Source organism: Rhinatrema bivittatum, chromosome 4 (assembly GCF_901001135.1).
Source record: "Rhinatrema bivittatum chromosome 4, aRhiBiv1.1, whole genome shotgun sequence".
In the NCBI taxonomy this organism is placed as follows: domain Eukaryota; kingdom Metazoa; phylum Chordata; class Amphibia; order Gymnophiona; family Rhinatrematidae; genus Rhinatrema; species Rhinatrema bivittatum.
Genome location: NC_042618.1, coordinates 437,214,590 through 437,238,566, shown reverse-complemented (window position 1 = coordinate 437,238,566; position 23,977 = coordinate 437,214,590). Strand labels below are relative to the sequence as shown.

Here is a 23,977-nt window from a genome sequence, read left to right as displayed (position 1 = left end):
ACAGTGAGTTCCAACTCTGAACAGATAAATCAGGGAGATCAGTTGGTTACACCCCCTTAACTTCTATACCATTCTATATTTGAGTTGCTGGTTTTAATGTGCTTTTGCAGCAGGCTTTTTATGTCCTTATTGTTTGTACAAGAAAACAAACCGGTAACCGATCCAAGGTGGCTGTAGGCAATGAAAACGAGTAGATGGATCGGAGTAAACAAGAATTTATTCAAGCATGCCCGACTCTGGCCGAGTTTCGCTCAGAGAGCTGCCTCAGGGGCTTACAAGCCACATCAGTTGGCTTGAAACATCGCAAGTGAAATCAAGTCGAAATAGTACAAAGGATTTCTTTGGTTTTGAAGCAGAGCTCTGAAAATAGGTCTTTTTGGCGAATATCCGCTGCTGAACGCTGATTATGCGAGCTCTCTTCTCCGAATGCCTTACTAATCTGGTATGCAATACCAATATTTTCAGAGCTCTGCTTCAAAACCAAAGAAATCCTTTGTACTATTTCGACTTGATTTCACTTGCGATCTATGTGGCTTGTAAGCCCCTGAGGCAGCTCTCTGAGTGAAACTCGGCCAGAGTCGGGCATGCTTGAATAAATTCTTGTTTACTCCGATCCATCTACTCGTTTTCATTGCTTATTGTTTGTACTATACTTATTTTATTTTTTTATTTTATCTACATTATTGTTTTCGTTGTATTTGTGTTGATTTATGGTTGTTTATATGTGAATTCTAATTCATTGTTTTTACTGATTACATGATATATATGCTTGCTAAATAAATAAATAAATACATACATACATACATTAGAGTTGTGGTCACCCTGAAATTTAGTGTGAATTAGCAGGACAGTGAAGGGGTGGGGGAGAAGTGTTGCGCTGCGGTGGAAGGGAGTGCTAGGGGGGCACTCTCCAGAGCGGGACGCGGGATGTGTGCCCTTGCGGCAAGACTAAACCTAGTCTGGGACTGGAGTTTGGAAGTCTGGAGGCAAGACGTGGAGCTTGGAAATCCGAAGACAAGGCGTGGACCTTGGAACACAGGGGACGAGACGAGGTGAGCAAGGACCCTCAGGCGCCCTACGCAGCCCGTAGGCTGGTCACGGACCATGCTGTCCTCTGCCCGCCCTACTCAGCCGAATGGCTGGTCACGGACCACAAGAGGAGGAACAGTCTTTAAAACCATGGAACTTGGAACCAGAATCTCGGATCAGGTAAAAGCAAGGAATCTCCGGAGGCACAGGTACTCAGGACCTAAGACAAGACAAAGACATAAGGACTGGAACAGCGGAAGCCAGGCAGGAACAGGACGCAGCAAAGTCCAAGGGAGGAGAAGCTCCCAGGAGGACTAGTTCCTTGCCAAGGTGAAGATGGACTGAGCTAGGAGCCCTTTTGTAGGGCTAAACCAGGAACGCCCAGGGAGGAGTCTCCAGAGGACCACACCTGCACTATCCCTTTAAGAAGGGAAAGGAGGCGCAGCCTTGCCCCTTAGAGGAAGGGGCAGGACCAAGGAGAGCGGCCATGTTGCCGCGCCGGGAGAATCAGGCCCTGAGGCGTCAGAGCGGCTCCTGCCGCAGAGGAGAAGAAGGGCGGCTCCTGCCGCTGAAAAGGAGCTCTGAAGCAGCCCACCGGCTGCGGAAGAGGGCGGCGTCGATGGCGGCCTCCAGGCCGTGGGAGGGAAATCGGTTGGCGGTTCCACACCGCAGGAAAGGCCCTGGCTTCTGCGGCCTCCGGGCCATGAAGGCAAGCACCTCCTGTGGCTCACACATTCCATTCTCTCTCTTTTTTCCCCACTACAGGGATGACCCCAACACTCTCCCTTCTATCCCCAAGCCCGACCGCCAGTGCTCTCCCCCTTATGACCCCCATCCCCACTCCATCCTGCCTAGAAATGAGTCCACAGGGCTCCTGCAACAATTTCACTCAACAGAGAACAGACCTCTGCTCCCTAGCCTGCCTCTCCCTTCTCAGATAGCGGACAAGGAACAGGAGGGAGGGAGGGGGGAGGAGGAGAGTGGACAGATGAGCAAAGAGGAGCTGCTCTGCTTCCTAATCCAGCCCCTCCCTTCCTGTTATTTCTCACCCCATCTTTGAGGCAGTCTGCAAGAAACAAGAGGGAAAGAGCCAAGCATCCAGAGTGTTTCCAGGTTTTCCCAGATACCCAGAGATTTCATTGAAATGCCTGAGTCTCTAGTCAAACCCAGAGCATTATAGTACAGAATTTGTGATGTTATTCCTACAAACATAATTATGAGGAGAAAATTAACAAGGCACTGTGAGACCATATATTATTCATCTGACTGCTCCATATAAGCGAACCTTCCTCTCTGCACAGCAAAGGCCTAGTGCTTTGAAATTGCACAAACTGTAATTCCTGCCACCCCTCTTCCCCCTACATTTCTCATTTATTGGCTACAATGTACATGGTGACAACAGTCAGTAAATCGTCAATTACATAAACTTTGCGGTTCATGAGTTATTTCCAATGCACCTTTTCCAGGTCATTTATGAATATGTTAAACACTAAACAGCACGGGACCCAGTACTGATCCCTGTGGTACTCCACTAATGACTTTCTCCATTGGGAAAACGGACCATTCACTTCTACTCTTTGTTTCCTGACTTTAACCAGTTCCCAATTCATAATAGGATGCTGCCTCCTATCCCATAACTTTGTAATTTCCTGACAAGTCTCTCATAGGGGACTTTGTCAAATGCCTTCTGGAAATCCAAATACACTATGTCAACTGGCTCACTTTTATCTACATGTTTATTTATATCTTCAAAAAAATCTAAAAGATTTCCCTTTACTAAAACAATGTTGACTTTCCCCCATTAAGTCTTGTCTATTTATATGATCAGTTTTGAAATTTCCGTTTAGTTATTATTATTCTATTTTACTCTTTTATTGATGTTATAATTATCTATGCTTGGAACATGTTTTATAATTGCTTTTCTGTTTTATTGTACATCGCCCAAGCTACAGTTGTACGATAGACGATCAATCAAGTGTGTATAAATAAACAAATATATTATCTGGTCTGAACTTCTATGGCAGATTGAAATAACCTAAATAAGGTAAACAGATCAAGACATGGAAAAATAATACTGTTGCAGCATGACAGCAGTTTGTAATTCAAAAAACCCTAGCAGAAGCTTCCTGCCCACTCCTCTTCTCTCCCTACTCTAGCCTCCATTCCCCCCCACTTTTCTCCCACCCCTCAATGCAAGAGCATCATGGTATCAGATCTTAACTGCCCATGACACTAAAAACTCTAATGACTCTATTTAAAAATATATATATATTGGTCACAGAGTTGTCCAAGTTACACAGTTTTGGTCAATTGCTCAGGATTTCATTAAATATGCAATAAATTCAGTCAGATCAAATGAAGGCCTCAGTGCTGTAAAATTTCTGAGTCATATAAATGTCTGAACATCTGGAGATATTTAGCATGCAGCGTTTCTCCTCTTGCTGCCAAAAAGATATTCAGGCTGCATATTCTGCAGCTATTAGACTTTTGTCTTGTAGAGAGTTATTCCCAATCATATTGTAAAGGTTTTTTCTTTATGGGAGGGGGTGTGGGTCTGGAAGTTTCCTCCTACTCCTCTGGGCTTTCAGCTCAATTGGAGCTGGGGTTGAAATATGGTACCATGAACCTTTATTTGCAACTACCAGAGAACATTTCCCCTATTTTATAATGTCATTCAACTCAGTGTGATTGCAGCGACAGTCATCAATCGGTGGCCTTGCACCATTGCACTTTCTAGAACTGATTTAATTGTATTTATGTTGGTATGTTTTTTTAGTTTATTTTTTGTTTACTTTTGATTGATGTTTGTTTATTGTTTTATAAGTGTAACCCCCCTCCTCCTTCCACAGGGGTTCACCTTTTGAGGCATCATAGTCTAACAAAACTTTAGTGGTCCAAGAAAAAGAAAAAGGAATTTACTGAAGAATCCACTTTTAAAATCCAGCAGAAAGGCAAGAAAAATCAGCCAAACAGTCCACAATTCAGGAAAAATAAAACATAGTTTCTCAGACAGTCAAATAAGCTCCAAATAGTTACTCACATCTTCAGGTTAGTTGTATACTATCCAAATGAAGATTTTTCCCTCTCTGATTCCCACTGAAGAACAGGAAACTTCTCCTGTAAACACACACACAGACGTCCATGAATCTCCTGGATAAGGGGTTCTCCAAAGAAAGCCTAGCAACAAAACTCCTGGAGCTCCCCGGCACAAAATATCTGGTACTACTCGAATTTAAAAGGATAGAAATTTGGTCTCCCCACAGCCTCTTTAGATACATTTTATTGGACAACAGAAAAGTTATCAAAACCTCCAAAGAATACACTTGTGAAAGATGTGAATATACAGCCCATTTGGATTTCCTCTTTGTGCAACCTTGGTTCTGTTGCAGAGTAAATTGAGATTTGTTTGTAAAGAAGAGGGGAAACTATTTGTTAGCTTTATTTAATCACCTACAGGCTGATACAGTACAGTGCGCGCCAGCGGAGCGCACTGTTAACCCGCGATTGGACGCGAGTTTTCGACGCGCTAGCTTTACCCCTTATTCAGTAAGAGGTAATAGCGCGTCGAAAACGCACGCCCAACCCCCCCCCCTCCCCCGAACCTAATAGCACCCGCAACATGCAAATGCATGTTGATGGCCAAGCTGCACATTTTACTTTCAGAAATTAGCGCCTACCCAAAGGTCGGCACTAATTTCTGCCGGCGCTGGGGAAGTGCACAGAAAAGCAGTAAAAGCTGCTTTTCTGTGCACCCTCCGACTTAATATCATGGCGATATTAAGTCAGAGGTCCCAAAAGTTAAAAAAAGTAAAAAATAAAAAAAAACAAATTTAAATGGGCTCGCGGGTTGAAAACCGGACGCTCAATTTTGCCGGCGTCCGGTTTCCGAACCTGTGGCTGTCAGCGGGCTCGAGAACCGATGCCGGCAAAATTGAGTGTCGGCTGTCAAACCTGCTGGCAGCCACCGCTCCGGGCCAAAAGGAGGCGTTAGGGATGCGCTAGTGTCCCTAGTGCCTCTTTTTGCCACAGACCCTAATTTAAATAAATTAATTTACTGTATCACGCGCACAGGAGAGTGTCCTGTGTGCGCGCCGGGAGAGCAGGTGCTCGCCCGTTCTCCCGCGATTTTTACTGTATCGGGCCACTATTTATTTAGCTGTCTGACTGGAAGATCATCTATGACTTATCTCATCCTGCTGAAGTGGCTCTGCCAGACCCCTGGGAAGATATTTGCAGGGTTTCCAGGAGGCTCCTCATTCTCCGCTGCATAGGACCTGGCAAGGCAATCCATGCCTTTTTGCTACAATTCCACTTCTATCTGTACAATGTGTCCTTTGTCAGTTTTGAGGGCAACTTGCAAACAACAGAATTGTAAAGCTTCAAGTACCATTCAGCATTGATAAGAAAGCTGGAGGGTTTCCTGCTTTGCCAGCTAATTTGTTAGTTCGTGTATTTATGTAAAACGTTCATATATTCAGATCCAGAAAAATTAAAAGATGATGGGGCTTCGCTGAAAGTCTGAGCTCGTAATGCTCGTGAATTTTCTTGGTTGATAAACCTGATGCTTTCACACTGGAGCAAAACTGACACAAGCCTCAAATAAATGAGGCACCTGGTAATTTCCATATCTAATGATACAATAGCAGACAGTTAACACTGCAACACAGCAAATGATGGCAGATTAAAAACAAAATGGTCCATCCAGTCTGTCTGGTGTTGTTTAGGTTTGTAACCACCACTCTCTGCAGTTTACCCCAGTGCATTCCAGAAAGCACAGCGCAGTCAATCCCCTGCTGCTGATATGGCGGAACTGCTGCTCCATGCAGCTCACCCCAAGGCTTCATTACCATCTTCTTTCTCTAGAGGATCCCTCTGCATTTATCTCGCAGATTTTTAATTCCGTTGCTATTTTTGTTTCCACCACCTCCTCTGGAAGGGCATTCCAGGCATCCACTACTCTCTCTGTGAAAAAGAGCTTCTGGATACTGTTTCTGAGTCAACCACCTTAGAGTTTCACATAATGACCCCTAGGTTTGCAAGTTCCTTTCCTTTGGAAAAAAATTATGCTTCTTTTTTTTTTTATATATACTGACATTCATCTCATGAGCGACAGCTCTCTTGAACCTTGTGAGACTTGAACCTTGGTCTCCTGGTTCATAGTCCACTGCTCTAACCACTAGGCTATTCCTCCTCCCTTACTGCCTTAATGCCATAGTGCCTTAATGCTTTTCATGTATTTAAATGTCCATCATATCCCACCTGTCTCTCCTATTTTTCAGGGTAGACATATTGAGATCTTCATTCTCATCTCATAGGACTTTTTGTCCAAATCCCACACCATTTTGATGGAATTTCTCTGGACCTCCTTTAGCATCTCTATGTTCTTTCTGAGATACAGCCTGCAGAACTGTACACAGTACTCTAGGTAAGGCCTTATCAATGAGGCATTATCACCTCCTTTTTTTCTACTGGTTATGCCTGACCCTTTGGCCACCATTTTATCACACTGTTTCACTACCATGAGATCATAAGATACTATCAACCCAAAGTCTTTTTCCCAGTTGGTGCACATCAGCTCTTCACCACCTGTTACATATTGCTCCTATAGATTTCTGCCCCCTCACGTGCATGATTCTTCACTTTTTGGCATTGAGATTTGATTGCCAAGCATTCAATCACTCCTCAAGCTCTTTTCGATCACTTCTCATTCTCTCTACTCCCTCCAATGTATTCACACTTTTGCAGATCTTTGTATAATCCACAAAAATGCATACTCCTATGCAGTATTGCTCGCAAACATATTGACAGAATCAGCCTCAGGAAGAACCAGTTCCCAAGATACTACACTAATTGATATAAGCCACTTAGAACAAGAGCTAGTATGGCCTATAAATATTTTAATAAATAAATAATCATCTTTCTTTCAGAGTGAATTCCATTTCCTACTACCCTCTGCCATCTGTCACTCAGCCAATTTCTAATCCAGTTCACACCTTGGTAACCACCCCAAGCTACTTAGTTTATTAATGAATCTCTATCAGGCCGATACAGTATAGTGTGCTCCAACGGAGCGCACTGTTAACCTGTCATTGGACGCGTGTTTTCCCTTACCCCTTATTCAGTAAGGGGCGGAAAATGCGCATCCAACCCGCCGAACCTAATAGTGCCCTCAACATGCAAATGCATGTTGATGGCCCTATTAGGTATGCCCGCGTGATTCAGTAAGTAAAATGCCATTGGACGCACGTTTTCCCTTACCCCTTATTCAATAAGGGGCGGAAAACGCGCGTCTAACCTGCCGAACCTAATAGCGCCCTCAACATGCAAATGCATGTTGATGGCCCTATTAGGTATATCCGCGCGATTCAGTAAGTAAAATGTGCAGTCAAGCCGCACATTTTACTTTCAGAAATTAGCACCTACCCAAAGGTAGGCGTTAATTTCTTCGGGCACCGGGAAAGTGCACAGAAAAGCAATAAAAACTGCTTTTCTGTGCACCCTCCGACTTAATATCATGGCGATATTAAGTTGGAGATCCCGAAGGGTAAAAAAAGTAAAAGAAAAAAAGAAAAAAAATTTGAAGTCGGCCGGCGGCTGTCGGGTCAAAAACCAGACGCTCAATTTTGCCGGCGTCCGGTTTCTGAGCCCGTAGCTGTCAGCGGGCTCGAGAACCGACGCCGGCAAAATTGAGCGTCGGCTGTCAAACCCGCTGACAGCCGCTGCTCCGGGCCAAAAGGAGGCGCTAGGGATGCACTAGTGTCCCTAGCGCCTCCTTTTGCCCATTTCTACTGCTGGACCTAATTTAAATACTGCACCCCTGCTCTCCCGCGGACTTTACTGAATCGGCCTGTTAGTAGGACTCATTCAAAAGTTTTGATGAAATCCAAGTAAACCACATCCAATGCACATTTTTTTAACTAATTCTCTAGTCCAGGGGTGCTCAAATCACCCCCAGCCAGTCAGATTTTCAGGATATCCCTAATGAATATGTATGATAAATATTTCCATACATAAGAGGTAATACATGCAAATACATCTCATGCATATTGATTAGAGATATCCTGAATCCCAAATGGCAGCCCAAGCAACAGTTTGAGCACCCCTGCTCTAGTCACCAATCAAAGAAATCTATTAGATTTGTTTGACATGCCCTGCCTCTGGTAAAACCAAGCTGCCTCAGATCCTGCAATCCACTGGACTTAAGATGTTTCACTATTTTTTCCTTTAGTAGAATCTCCATCCATTTCAATTTTCCCATCACTGAGATAATGCTAAAATGCCATAATTTCCATCCTCTTCCTTGTTACTAGTTTTGTGAAGAGGGACCACATACATCCTTCTCTAGTCCCATGAAACCATGCCCATCTCCAGAGATCTTTTGGCAAGGTCATTCAGTGGAAGGTCTCTGAGCTCCCTTAGTATCCTGGAATGCAATACATCTGTCCCCATAGCTTGGTCCACTTTCAGTTTTGCTGGGTTGCACACAAACACTTTTTTCTGTAAATGGTGCAGTATCTACCCCACTCTAATATGTATCCTTGGCAACATTCAGCAGTCCGGCATCTCCTGCTTCTCCTTCAGGGAAGACTAAGCAGAAGTATTTGTTTAGCATTTCTACTTTTTCCTCAGCTCTCTCCAAACATTGCTCCTCATCTCATCTCAGTCTTACAGTCCCACCTCTGACTTTCCTTTTTTTCACTGTCATATCTGAAAAAGGTTGTGTCACCTTGCTTTACCTCTTTAGTTATCTTTTCTTCCATTCATGTTTTTTGCCATCCTTCTTTTCCTGCTTCTATCAGCCTTACCATATATTCTTTTCTGTGTTCTTTTTTTTGTGATCCTTTTTGCTGTTTGAATGCTAATCTTTTTATCTTACTTTATTAACCTTCTCTTTGGAGAACCATCCTAATTTTCTACTTACTTTATATTGACTTTCCTGACTTAAAGACTTACTGTAGCTCCTTTTAGTTTGGCCCACAGATCTTGTACTTCATCCCCACCTGCAAGTATCTCATTAAGATACTTCCCCATTTGATCAAAGTTGGTATTTTTTAAATCCAGGACTTTGATCTTTGTGTGACCTTTCTCTGCCTTGGCCGTTGTGCCAAACATTACCAACTGATGATCACTGGTATTCAGAAGGAGACCTGATCAGACATTAGAGACACTATCTCCATCCATAAGTACCAAGTCCAGTATCATCCCTTCCACTGTGGATTCCATCATCATTTGTCTGAGGACAGCCCCTTGAAGGGAGTCCAGGATTTCTCTGTTTCTAACCGAATCAGCCAACAGGATTCTCCAATCCACATAGGGCAGGTTAAAACCTTCCACCAACACCATCTCCCACTTCCTTCTCCCTTTTTGGATGCCTTCAGCCAGATTTCTGTCCAATTTCTCCACCTGAGTCGGGGGGGGGGGGGGAAATCTATAGACCACCCCAGTGTAGATGGAAGTGGCACCAGACAACATTGCCTCCTCCTTTCTCAATACTCCCTGCATTTCTATTGCTTTGATATTATTTTTCAAATAAAGAGCCCCCCCCCCCCCCCGTGTTCTGCCAACCCTATCATTCCTAAACCAATTATAGCCCAGTTTGGCTAAATCCCATTCATGGGACTCATTGAACCATATCTCTGTGATAGAAACTATGTCCGGGTCTGCCTCCTCCATTAGGGCTTGCAGGTCTGGAATTTTATTGCCTAGATTATGGATATTTGTGTTTATAATTTTCCGGCTATTTCTTCTTGGGTTGATTATGCTTATTTTAAACTCATACCTACTTTTCCTCTGTCATTCAAAAATAGTCTAGACTAGAGAGCTTATTAACTTCCATTCATGTCCCCAGAATTTCTCTTTGTCAGGTGTGATGCTCCAAGTCCATTGGCTTATGCCCACCTTCCCCTCTTCTAGCTTAAATGCCTATTGATGTATGATCTGAATTTGTCAATTAGCATCTTACTTCCACTCAGAGAATGATGAAGGCCCATCATTACAGTCTAGCATTTTATTGTTCAGATGGCCCTGGCCCCCAATACATCTAAAACGTTTTCGTTGCACCAGGTTTTGAGCCACATTGAAGTCAGCCATATGACGTAGCCTTTCCTCCCCTTTATCATGAACAGGTAATAACTCTGAAAATGCTATCGTTTTTGCAAGGTGTCTAAAGCCATTCCCTAAATTCTAGAACTCCCTTTGTGCTACTCCAGCTCTGCCTGTAGGCACCTCATTTGTCCCCAAATAATTATATAAACCTCAGAGTCCTTCCTTTCTTGCCTGATAGTGCTAAGAATCTAGTTTGTAATTTTGGATCCTGGTGGTAGGGAAGTGCGTTCATTTGAAATGAAATGGGAAATTTCCAGTTTCATTTCTATGCATTTTTTTTAAATGAAACAAAGAAAAGCAAACCCAATTTCTTTTGTTTTTTTCTCATTTAATTTTTTTTAAAAATATAAGAATGCCAGCAGGAAAGTTATCTGGATAACATTTTTCAGATAGTCAGCAGAACATCCGTGGGTAAGTGCTCCACTGAATATTATGTACAGAAATTAACCCGATAACTTTAGGGCAGTGGTTTTTCTGACCAGACTTACCCAGCTATGTTTATCTGCCTAGTGCTGAATATCAGCATTAAATGTATAAACTTTAATTCCCCATCCTGCTGCTTCTTTTTTTCTGAATACATTTTAGGCAGGTAATGACTTAGCTGGCTAAAATTTCATCGGTGAAAGGGACTGGAAATTCAAATCTTGTAGGTTTGTTCAGGTATCTCCAAGAGCTACTGGACAAAGCCTTTGAAAATCAACTTCTTTATCTTTTAAATGCTACAATAAATCCTCTACAGACTCTCTTCTTATATGAGAAATTAGTTATCCAGTATCACTCTGCAGCAAAGAGGGAAATGTTTCTGTCCATTGTGTCGAAATGCAGCAACATATTAGAGCACATTATGTCTGCAGAGAGCTTAAAGGTAGGAAAAAAGTGCCAAACAGCCGTCTTCGGAAACCAGAGTCTTCCATTTCCCCTTGCTCTGGAGGTTCCACTGATGGGGATGAAAGAATAGTTTATCTTCCTGTGCCTAACCAATCATAAATGTCTTTCCTGAGACAGCCAACAGATGTGAAATTTATTGCCAGAGTGATAATGGATGTCTCAGTCATCTGCGCACCTGTCCATAGGAACCGCCTCAAGACCATCAGCTCCTTGCACAAAAGCCACTGAATGGCCGTCTGATTGCTTCAGCCTGTAGGTCATTGTGCATCCCAGTTCCACAGCACTAAAGCCTTTTCAGTAATGTAAAGCATTAGCTGGTGAGCTTAAAAGCTCTGTATATGCTGTGACTTAAAACCATGTCCGGAGTTGAGGAGAAAAAAGTACATTTTTGCTCTTAGATGTCCTTTGTGCTATTGTAACCAATGCAACCAATGCAACTGGGTACATTTCTCAAACAGGAGAGAGGGGGCTAAAAGACTGACTATCCCATACAATGTAACTTATTGTTGTGGTCCTGGCCGCGAGCACCGCAGCCAGGCCCTTACCTCCTTCTTCCCGGACCTGCTCCCGCCTCCGGAGCCCTGGCTTGCGGCCTGTTTGGCGGCGCAGCCCCGCTGGGGCTGCGCCGCCGCGAAGGTGCCTGAGGATGCCTTGCTCCTAGGCGCGTGAGCGCGCCACTTGGGCGCCTTTCTAGCCCGTTTCCCGCCAGTGGTGACTCCGCCCAGTTCCTGACGTCAGATAAGCCGGCCTGCTACAGTGCCAGCGTGGCTCCTGCTTGCCAGCCGCGGAGCCTGCTTGGTCCCTGCTCGTCAGCTACGGTGCCAGCTTGGCTCCTGCTTGTCACCTACAGTGCCTGTTTGGTTCTGGTTTGCCACCTACAGAGCCAGCCTGGTTCCAGTACCCGAGTCTTGCTATAGTTCCTGCCTGGTTCCAGAACCCGTACCCAGTTACAGTATTGCTACTGTCCTAGTCTGGTTCCAGTTACCTGTCCTGATCCACAACCCTCCTAAGTCCCAGCGGCCGGGCCCCTACGGGCTCCTCTCAGGGAGGCTTCGGCTTCCAAGGGTGAAGCCACCTAAGTCCCAGCGGTTGGGCTCCTTGGGCTCCTCCCGGGGGAGTACCAGTTTCCAGGGTGAAGACCATCTACGTCCTCCCTGAACATCTGCCTCCCGGCCTGCTATTCATTAGAGACATTGACCATCTTTTCCCAGTCTCCAGTAGGTCGGCCCAAGGGTCCACTAAACTGAGACTCCCACAACACTTATAGCATCACATTTATACAGAAGGTTTGGAAGCTTGCTATTAAATAGACAAGTTTAGTCTATTTTAAGAGGATAGTTTTGCCCTGGCTCAACATTTGTCTTCCTGAATGCAGCTAAAAGTATGCATGGCCTTCCACGACACACACGTAAGGATTACAACAAAGAATAGATGCCCAAGGGTCTTTTTCCAAATCTTTAATTGGTGGAGACGTATGTGATTAATTAAAAGTGCTCGACTCGCGCCGAGTTTCGCCACATTCCAGTGGCTGCCTCAGGGGCTTAAATGAGAGCACACTGAATAACTATTAGTTAATTCCAACAACATCTGCATTACAGATGTATCTTGAATAAATAATGTAACGCTTAAGCTTCTCCCGGTTCCATTCTCAAATGGCGCCGCATACGTGTTTCTGCGCATCAGCGTGTGCCATCTCCACCAATTAAAGATTTGGAAAAAGACCCTTGGGCATCTATTCTTTGTTGTTATCCTCACGGCGTTGTTTGATTGCCTACCTTGCTATTTTCTGGGCCCTTCCACGACACACATACTTTTAGTTGAACTAAAAAGAGACATTCCCAGGGATGCATTTGGGTTGGAGGAGTAAACGACATGCATACTTTTGCATTTTCAAGCATACACATGCTGTTTTATGCCCAGTTGGATGGTCACAGAAACAGCAGGTACAAAGTACACGTACCATTTGTACGCATGTGGTTTCTCTTTGAAAATTAGCTACAAGGTACATGTATACCTCACAGACTGTGGGCTGCTGAAAATTGCCCCCATTGGTATGGGCTTTCCTTTTTATTATTATTAATTATATAACCTCTGTCTGGGATAAAGTCTAGGCAGGGGCCTTTAGGGTTTAAAGGTCAGGTGGTTGATCAGGTGTTATAGAGGCCCCGGGGTGAATCATTCACTGCCAGGGGCTGACCAGTTCCCTCTGTGAACTGGTATTAGCTCTTCTTTTAAATATAGACTGGAATTTTACTCCTGGAACCTTCTACCGCTCTCTGTCTCTCGCTCTCTCTTTATTGGTGAGGAGGCAGATCCTCAACAATAAAGACAAGCAGCTGTGGTTCCAATCAAAGGCCTGAATAAAATTAAATCCCCATTGTGAACCTTAAAAAGAGTTTGCCCGAGTGGAAGGGTCATGCTAGGCCATGTAGATCAGAGAATGTTGTACCACCTGTCCACTCCCATTGGAGGTTGCTGTAATGGTCCAATCCTGTTTCTATATCAGTGTGTGATCACTAGTGGTTTTTGTGGATTTTTGCATTGGAGCTTGAGATAGAAACTTACTACCTCCTCTTTCCCTGTATGAAATCTGCAGGCCAAAAACCCTGATAAGGAGCCTAGATGTTGCTTAACAGTCTGGATAGTTGTTCACACTCAATGGCTAGTGAGCTGTTTTTCACTTTTATACCTTTCTTTTGGAAGAAAGATTTTCTGCACTATTCCTTTCCAGGAAAGAGGATAAAGGTTGCTGTAATGGGTCCTGGACAAAAGCTCTGGTCCATTGGGGTTCTGGTTTCTTGCAGGGCAGGATCTGGTAGTACTTTGTAATTAAAGAGTTTTGTTTTCAGTGGCTTTAGGTTGCTTTGTGATTTTTTGGAAGCCTCTGTGGTTACTCAGCCTGAGAAACTCAGTGACAACACAGCAGAAATTGTTTGAAAGCGTGTGTGCCAATCTGATGCCAGAGTGGGAGGAGAAAAGAACATTTGAGCTACCCATCTAGTACCTATCCAACTGAGTCAGAAAGGAGATGCCCACCTGGTACATAAAGGAGGATAGGAGTGGAGTTGAGTTTCAAGCTAAAGCTGTGGATCCCAGGTATCAACAAGGGGAAGCCTTAGTAGAAGGGAGGAATCTTGCCAGTTACCAAAAGGAGGGCCCTAAAGTCCTGAAAGAAATAGAGGGGACCCCCTATAGCAGTGCTTTCCAAAGTGTGTGTCGGGACACATTAGTGTGTCGCCTGTAGTGTGGAGGTATGTCGCCCGGTCCACAGGGCCGGCGGAAGCAGGGAACTATAGCAGGAAGATCGGCGGGCAGTGGTGGAGCTTACATCACCACGGCCCGAAGAAAAGGGTCACGTTCACTCCTCCTCCTTCCTGCCTGTGCAGCCCTGGAAGAAAAACGTTGCCGGAGCCGCGTGGGCAGGAAGGAGGAGGAGGAGCATCTGCTGCGTACAGAAGAAGAGCAGCATTAATGGGCCGTTGCGGATCCCATGTCGCGACGGCCCGAGAAAAGGAGGAAACCCGATAGCAGGGCCACTGCGGATCCCACGTCACGGCAGCCCGAGAAGAGGAGGAAACCCGATAGCAGGGCCGCTGCAGATCCCATGTCACGGCCAGGGAAGATCAGGGCCTCTGAAGAGCCCATCCTTCGGCAACCCGTGCAGAGGGACAGCATGTGCCAGTGAGAGCCTGTGCTTGAGCAAGAGAGCATGTAGGAGTGAGAGAGCCTGTGTGTGTGAGAGTGAGACAGCATGTGCACGAGAGAGACAGTATGTATGTATGTATGAGAGAGAGGCATGTGAGAGTGAGAGCTGTGGATGTGTGAGATTGCATGTGAGTGAGAGCCTGTGTGTGTGAGAATGTGTGAGATAGCATGTGAGAATGAGAACCTGATTGTGTGTTTGAGGGAAGACAGATGGAGAGAAAAGAAATAGAAAAAAAGACCCTCTAAAAGGAATTGGCAAAAAAACAAGAAAGGAAAGGTGGAAAAAAAAGCCTGTGACCAACCGATTAGAAAACTAAGATCAGACAGCAAAGGTAAAAAAAAAAAATTACTTTTTAGTGATTGGCACATGTAATCTTTGGGAATGTGCAAGAGTAGCACTTTCTCTATGCTGATCTCACAATGTACGAGATCAGCATGGAGGAAGTGGAAGCCTGCAAATATTTATTATGAGATAGGTTGTGTTGTGAAACATTTTATTTATGTATATATTTAAGGAAACATACATAAATTGTTTAAATACATTTTGTTCGTTTAACCTTTAACTTCTGGTTTGCTGGTAGACTGAATTACTGTGTCACGAAATTATGTTTGTCTAAAAAGTGTGTCACCAACATGAAAAGTTTGGAAAGCTCTGCCCTATAGAGATCCAAGAGAACACAGCAGTAATTATTGGAATTCAGTTTGCTTCATAGATGTTGCAACATAAAAAAAAATGTACCTTGTGCAAAATTATTTCTGTTGAAGAAGTGATTCGGTAAAGTTTTACAGTGGAGCACCAGTAAGGACTCCTGACTATGTGTTGGCACATCACATCACAGACACAGTCATCACCTTGGTTTCTGAAGTTTAATCCTTTCCCCCATCAGAGAATCCACACCAAGCTGGAAAGTGAGTGAGTTAGAGACTCAGCTCTTGCGTTGAGTGTGGACTTCTTTATCCAAAGAAAGAACCCAGCAAGGGGTTATATCTGTTTATTTACAAGGATACAAAAGTATGCACAAAGTCCAGTCCAAAGGCAACTACACAGTGAATACTTGTTCCGTCAAGATTATAAGACAACAGCAACCAAATCCAACCTTTCTTCTCAATTAACATGTCTGGGAACTCTCCAGATTTGGCCTGGAGACTCCGGAATTCTGAATGAATTGCTGGGTCTCCCGGCCAACACCCAAAAACTCTGGGTGCCCTGCTGCAGAAGACTGGAAGATAAAAACGGCTGGAGCAGTGCAAGCCCGAAGGAGGAGGAGCATCAGCAGCCATGTTGCAGGAGGATGAGGAGAAGCACGGGGCCGTGCAACAGGAGCGAGACAAGCAGGAGCGTAGCCCTTCCCCCACGGGGAACAAGGAACTCCTGACGCAGGAAGAGCAACCGTGTCGGGCCTCACACAGAAAATGAAGCAAGGGCAGAGCAAGCCCAAAGCTGCAGAAGGAGGAAGAAGTAGAGTGCTTGTCCTGCGGGCCTGGGGAAATAAGGATCAAGGTGAGAAGAGAGATTGAGAGTGCATGTTTTTGTGGAAGAGGGTGAGAAGTGAATGAGTGAGCATGTGTGTTTGTGTGTGTGTGTGTATGTGTGGAAAAGGGAGAGGAGTGAGTTTGCATATGTGTGTGGAAGAGGGAGAGAAGTGAATGCATGTATGTGTGTGTGGAAGGAGAGAAAAGAGTAAGTGCATGTATGTGTGAGAGTGCATGTTTGTATGTGGAAGACAGAGAAAGTGAATGTGTGTGAAAAAGGGAGAAGAGTGAGTGTGCATGTGTGTGGATGAGAGAGAGAAGTGAGTGTGTGAGAATGAGCATATATGTGTGAGTGAACATATGAGTGTGCTAATGTGAGAAAGAGTGAGTGCACATGCTGGTACTGCCCTCCCCCTCACGTGACAATCTCAGGGTGACAGGAAATCAATAGTTCCCAGATATGTCAATTACGCATCAATCTGGGTGAAGTACAGACATACTCACAGTCCAGGCTGCAGCCTCTACCACCATTAGCTGATAAGTTCTCTCCCTTTCCAACTTCTTAGAAATACCATAAATGTTAACATTTCAGCTTTAAGGGTCTAAATCCCACTTAGTTTCCACTATACTGATATTACTCACATTTCTCCTATGCAGATCTTCAAATAGTGACTCCTGGAAAATGAATCTCTCACTAAACATACAGCATGAATCAAAAGTGCAGACCCAGCCTTGGAGTGAGGTGTGGAGCTAGAATCCTCCGTAATGCTACAGGAGCTAAGGAAGAAAGATATCACTTCTTTGGCTTCCTCCTACAGAACTGAACGAGGAGCTAGAGCTCTAGAAGTCTCTAACACAGAAACAAGGGATATCTTAAGTTGTCTGGCCAGGGCTTAAAGGCAGCAGTGATTACCAAACAAGACTCCCAAAACTTTATAGAGCACCTGGTTTTACTGCAAATGGGCTACAATGATATAAAGTACTATTAGATGACCATGGAGTAAAAAAGAGCGCTTAGGGAAGTCAAGGCCATAGCAGAAAAAAAAAAATTAATTCTTTGCTCTTTACTCAGGAGGCTGTTACTGAGATATCTGATGATTCTGAGGAACTGAATCAAATCACAGTGAACCAGGAAAACGTAATATTGCAGGTCAGCAAACCTAGAGAGTAACAAATCACCTGGACCAGAGAGTACAAACCCTAGACTGAGCTCTTTCAGAACCAGAGCTATAGGTTGCCTACGGCCGATATGGCCGCGGCCTTAGGTGCCATTCACCAGGAGCACTGGTGCATTCCCCCCCCCCCCCCCCCCCCCCACATAGTGAGAAGCAGCGCTGCCCAGAGGGCCGTGAGGTGTATCAGGCTCCTCCTCCGCCCTGGCAGTGAGGAGCATAGGGCCAAATGAAGCATCGGGTTTCTTTTCCATGCCCTGCCCCAGCAGTGAGCAACAGTGCAGCCCACCGGGCTGTGAAAAGTATCGGTCTCCTCTTTTCTCTCATCACCCCCAGCAGTGAGGAACAGCGTGGCCCGCGGGGCTGCAAGATGCATCAGCCTCCGTCCTTTCCACTACTCTGGTAATAAAAAGCAGTAGGGGCCTGCGGGGCCGTCAGATATATCGGCCTCCTCTCTCCCCCCCCCCCCCCCCCCCCCCCCCACACACACACACACACTTCTGCAGTGAGAAGCAGTGAGGCCAACAGGCAGGGGAAAAAATCATCGGCCTCCTCCAAACTCACACTGGCAGTGAAAAGCAGCAAGGCCTACGGGGTGCAAGAAGCATTGGCTCCCTCTGCATGCTCCAACCTCCCCCCAGCCCTCCCCCCAAGTCAGAAGCATGAGCAACACTGCACAAATGAAGGCTGGAAGAAAGCTGAAGAGTCTGATGGTCCCTGAGGCTGAAGGAGGAGGTTGGTGCTGCTGCTGCCCTTGTATTTTCAAAGGGGGAAAACAAAGATTGTGTGTGTGTGTGTGTGTGAGTGTGTGTGTTTGTGTCTGATTGAGCGTATGAGAAAGCTTGTGAGTGACTGAGCATGTGCGAGAGAGCATAAGAACATAAGAAATTGCCATACTGGGTCAGACCAAGGGTCCATCAAGCCCAGCATCCTGTTTCCAACACTGGCCAATCCAGGCCATAAGAACCTGGGGCAAGTACCCAAACATTAGACAGATCACAAGCTACTATTGCTTATTAATTACCTCATAGCAGTTTATGGATTAATCCTCTAGGAACAAATAAAAAGGAAATAGTTATTTAACCTTTCAAATAACACTAGGGCTAAGGGACACTCCATGTAGCTAATAGGTAATGCATTTAAAACAAATCAGAGAAAATATTTGTTCATTCAGCACACAATTAAACTGTGAATTTGTTACCAAAGGATGTAGTGATGGCAGTTAACATAGCTTGGTTTAAAAAAGGAAAAGTCCATATACCATTATTAGACATGTAGACTTGGAAAAGACTGAATATCCCTGGTTATGAGCATGAAGAACTGAAATCTATTTTTTGGGATTCTGACAGATACCTATGAACTAGATTGACTTCTATCAGAAACATCGTAGGCATGATGGACCTTTGGTCTGACTGAGTATGGCATTTCTTATGTTTCTTAATTGTGAAATGTTTTGCAATTTACTTAATAAAATATACAGAAATTAAAATCTAGCAATCCCAACTGAAGAAAAATTGAAAAGGTACTGGGACGGTGGAAGGGTTAGAGTTGGGGTGGGAGATAGGGGAGGGAGAGATGCAGAGGTTGGGGAGTCATTGGGCAGCGGGGAAGGTGAGGCCGAGGCCAGCTCCAAATCCCTAGCTATATTAGTGTTAAATTGTTCTTGGATGGATTTAGGGGAGTGCGGAGACTTGACTCAGCAGGTCCTATGGTTTACAGATTGGGGGGGGGGGGGGTAGTCTGGCCAGCAAGGCACTTTTATTTTTTAAACTCAGCATGGCCACTTAATCAGATAATATTCTTTAGAATAGAGCCAGTAAAGTCTAAAGTTTTCCAGCCACACAAGGCTGGATAACATCCCTGCCCCAGAATGCTTCCAATATACACCCATTATTTATCTGGCTAATTTTTACCTGGATAAGTACCGGAGATATTTATCTTGCTAAATGGCTTTGAAAATTGTCCTCAAACTGTAAGCAAGCACAGGGTTCGAGCTATAGGCTCAACATTTTAACTGCGACAGAAAAATAGGGGTCGATTTTTTAAGTAGTGTGCGCCAATCCATGGGCTAGCGCATGTGAGCGCCGGCACGCTCATATTATAAAATCTGATGGCCACGCGCACATGCGCGCTGGATTTTAAAATCTGCATGTGCGGGCAGCGCGCACAGGGGGAGGAATTTTCGCTAAATACACGCGGCGATGCAAATGGGCCTCCCCCAGTTCCCTCCCAGTCCGCTCCAATTAAGAAGCGGACTGGGAGGGAAATTCCCTACCCCCCTACCTAAACTTTCTCCCTCTTCCCCTCTCCTCTCCACCCCCTAAACCTAACCTAGCTTTCCCAAAATGTTTTATTTTCGTAATCTCCGCGTGCCGGCCAGCTGCCAGTACACACTTCCCTGGGACAGTGTCGAATGGCGCTGTCCCGGCCCACTCCCCGCACCTCCCCACCCAGACCCCCACCCCTCCAGCCAGCTCCTTTGGAGAGGCCCAGCACCTGTGCGCGTACTGAGGTTTACGTGCCTGGCCAGGCTCGTCATAAAATGCACGCAGCGTGCGCAAGGCCCAGCCAATTTTACTGTGCATTTGAAAATTTACTTGATAATGAATATGAAAGGGTTAACAATTTACACTTCACCCCACTAGGGACATGAGGATATAGCAGTCTCTGCTAAAGCAAAAGGAGTAAAGCTTCTACCTGATGATAATAAAGCTGTTGATGTCATTTGTCCATCCAAGACCATTGCAGTCATTCTGAATCTTGACCCAGAACAATAGTCTGGGAAATGATGGCTTTTTGAAGACAACAATTCTCTTTGATTGCAGAGCTTTTTCAGAGAACTTTAAGGCCCTCACAATTTTACAAAGAATGTGTTGCTACATTCCAGTCACCCAACTCTTCCATGCACACAAGGGATGTGCATTCGTTTTTACCAAATTCCAAAAATGATATGAATAAGGCTATTTTTGAGTCATTTCAAACTGAAAAAACCAAAAATAGCCTCCTACAAAAATATCCACAATTGTTGTGTATTTTCATATTCAATGAATTAAAATAAGGCCTCTGGTAAGACCAAGCCCTGATGCCTAGGACAGGGTCGGGTCTGGCACTGAAGCCCGTCCTGGCAATGAGGCTAAGACAATCCCAGCCCAGTGTCTAGGCCAGGCTCAGCACTGAGTCATAGGCCTGGGTCAGGGCCCAGAACTGAAGCCTAGTACCATTGCTGAGGCCTAGGCCTGGTCAAGGCCTTGTGCTGAGGTCTAATCCTAAGCTTGAGCCAGCAATGAGGCCTGGTCCTGGTGCCGAGGCCTAGCTCTGAACCAGGCTCAAGACAGAAAGCCCAGTTCTGATCATCTGGGCCTGTAGTGGCTTTGCCCATACCTAAGCGCTTGAAAAATAGCACCATCTGACTGGAAGATAGTTCTAAACTGATGTTTTTTCAATACCTTCTTCCAGAGTGGATGGCACAATTTTGATGTACGGCCATAGAAATGGAAGACACCAATGCCACTCTAGAGCCATCATCCAAGCAGATGCATTACTTTTCAAGCACCAAGACATAGGTAGGATTGCCAAAGATCTGGGCCTACACCTCAGCAGTGGGGCCAGGCCCTAGCATAGGCCTTGGAACTCGGATCAAGTATTGGCAAAGGCTCCAGGCCAGGCCTAGACTAAGGTCTCAGCACTGGGACCAGGCTTCAGTGCCAGGATCAGGCCTTGGCTCCTGGCCCGGCCCGGTCCTAGGCCTTGGAGCCAGGCTCCCACCTTATTTTGGCCTGCACAGCCCAGCCAGGGCCACCAGAGACCTTGTTTTGTTTGGGAGTTTTTTCCTAGTTTAATGTTTTTCTCTTCACTTTGGCAAATGAACCAAATTGAAAATAAAACAAACTGAATCCAAGTGAAAAACAAAACAAAATAAAGAAAGCAAAGCAAACCAAATATTTTGGGGATGCACATCTTTAATGCACCTTCTTTATTAGTTATAACACCTAACAATTGATTCAGATGAAAATCAAAACATTGGATAAGACTAATGTACAAGAGGAGAGCAACTGAAATTTAAAGCAAAACACTAAGCACCTGATTTTTCAAGGTGCTTTTTTCATAGAAACAGAATGGGGCAAAAAGCCTTGGTGAATCAAGCCCTAAAATAGAATGTATTTTGTTACAGATATAAGCAATATATTTTCCCTCTCAAACTGCCAAAATTAAAACTAAAAATTAGATTTTGGTTCTGCTTTAACCTTTTGGAGTCTGGGTTTTAAGTGCCTGCCATTACTTCTAACACTTTAATAAGGATACTTAAGGGCGGCTGCAGAATCCCTAAATATTCTCAGGTTCATTTCTCTGTTTTAAGTGAGTCATTAAAAGACAACATTGCAAAATACACAACTGAAATCTATGCATTAAAAAGCCAGTGCCCGCCCTCTGCGGGCGCAGGGAGTCCTCCTCTGGCTGCTCACAATCATGGATTATTATTTGATTCCTCTCTGTCACTCACCGCACATCACATCATTAGCTAACTGTAGGCAATCCCACCTTCATAGTAGATCAGGAATATGTCCTTTTCATCATCTCCTCTTTATAATTGCTTGGTGCTCATTAATTCACAGCTTGATTTCTTTACTTCTCTCTTTTCTGGTCTTCTCCTCCTTTTACAAGTGGTCTAGAGAGCAGCTTCAAGACTTATCTTCCAGGAGTCTTTTTATTTCTATATCTCTATAACTTGAAAGGTTACAATTTCAACTTGGAATCTAAATTAAAGTACTTCCTGTACCATATAATGGATCTCCCTCTCATTTCGCAATATACCCCTACCTTCTCTTGCTGTTCTCAATGTGTTCTTCTTGCACTATTAATAGTCATCTTATTTTAATCTTTGTGTAATTCCCTTTTCCAATATTTATGGCTGGTTGTTTTACTCTCAGGTGCTGCTGAGCCCCAACAAAACTCAGCACAGCTCTGGTGGTTCTTCAGGACAGGGAGGAAGCTAATGCTTCAGGACCCTTGAGGACCACATTTGCAGTCCAGCAAATAATTTCTCCGCACACAAGAATGTTTCTCCAGTCCAGTGATAATTTACCAATGCAAAATGTAAAATAGGCTGATTTGATTTAAAAAAAAAAAGTACTTCAGAATTATAGTCCATAGACAATCACAAATGAATATTCCTGGGGTCCTTGTAGCCACCCCTGCCCCCATGGCTTCCCTACAAACAGATATGGGAATTTATGCTGCACTTACAGACTGTACCTGTAATTTCTGCAGCCCATCCAGATAACTCTCTTCTCCTCAGATTAGGATGGCAGAAGTTCTTGGGTTTTGATTACTTCGCTTTTTGTTAGTTTCAGACACAAAATATGGGTTGCTGGCTTAGTGGACTCCTCTCTTTTTCCTCACTGAGCAGAAAGTCTAGTATTGCTTCCTCCCCCAGTCTGCTCTCTGAGTAATTCGGGGAGGAAACAGAATAAGACTTTTTCGCACAATTCCTCTATGATCCTCTTCCTGTTCTCCTCCTAGTGATTCCAGTTTGAACATTTTTATAATATTGAAAACCCTCCCACTTTGGCTGGCATATGCAAATATTAAGGGTGTGCATTAGTTTTTCAACCAAATAAAAAGGCTACATACAAAACATATACATTTCATTTTGTTTAAAAACAAAACAAGAAAAAAGGACTCACAAAATGTTGTGGATTTTTGTTAGAGAAAGTTCATGGGAAAAATCTAGCAGATACAAAATTCCACCCCTCCATGCCATGCCCCCACCTTCCCCTAGGCATCTCTACCCCTGGACCAAGTTTATCCCTCTCACATGAATCTCTGATGTAGAAAGGGGCAGGAGCAATCCCCATTTGCTCCTTTCCCACTGGCTTCTGGTCAAAAATGGTGCTGGCCTCAGGCTCTCTTTTAACCGATTCCTCGTCTTCATTATCTTCTTTTCCAGTTTTGGTGTGTCATTGTGTATCTACTTTGCTGTAAAGCAGTTTGCATACTATAATAATAATAATAATGACAATGTCCCCTTTAGTTAGGAATATTTTGTGCAGGTTTAGTTTCATTTCAATTTGGGTCACATATTTCTTAAAGAAAACCTGCACTTAACACATTTTACAAAATACATCCAAAAGCATAATACATCAAAGACATTATACATCATTAAATAAACATAATTAACTATATAATGCATCAATAAATTAACATAAGTAGATCCAAACCAATTACATCTGTATAAAAAGATCCTAATTTGAAATAAATTCTCCGTATAACTTAACCCTCCTCCAAAGCTCTTCTCTCACAAAAGACTTGGGCTATATAACCCCATAGCACCCATAACTGTGAGGGTTACGGTAAAGTCTGCATGTACCTTTTACTTGCAGACTGTACCTCAAATTTTTAAAGCAAACTTATGCACATATGTTCTCTTTGAAATTTTGCACATAAGTACGTGGTGCATGCACAAGCTCACCCGCACAAAGTTACACCTGTTTTTTGAAGGGCATAACTTGTGTGAGTTATTGTACACACAAAGTCAAAAAGCATGCCTCTAAGTTCCAGCTCCATCCCTGAACACTTCTTTGCAGATTGCATAAAAGTATGCACAT

General features: G+C 44.2%; 1 pseudogene; it reads left to right on the top strand.

The window, feature by feature from the left end:
• The window catches only part of LOC115089436, a 1,328,227-nt pseudogene that overhangs the window by 1,215,344 nt on the left and 88,906 nt on the right, over positions 1–23,977 (top strand).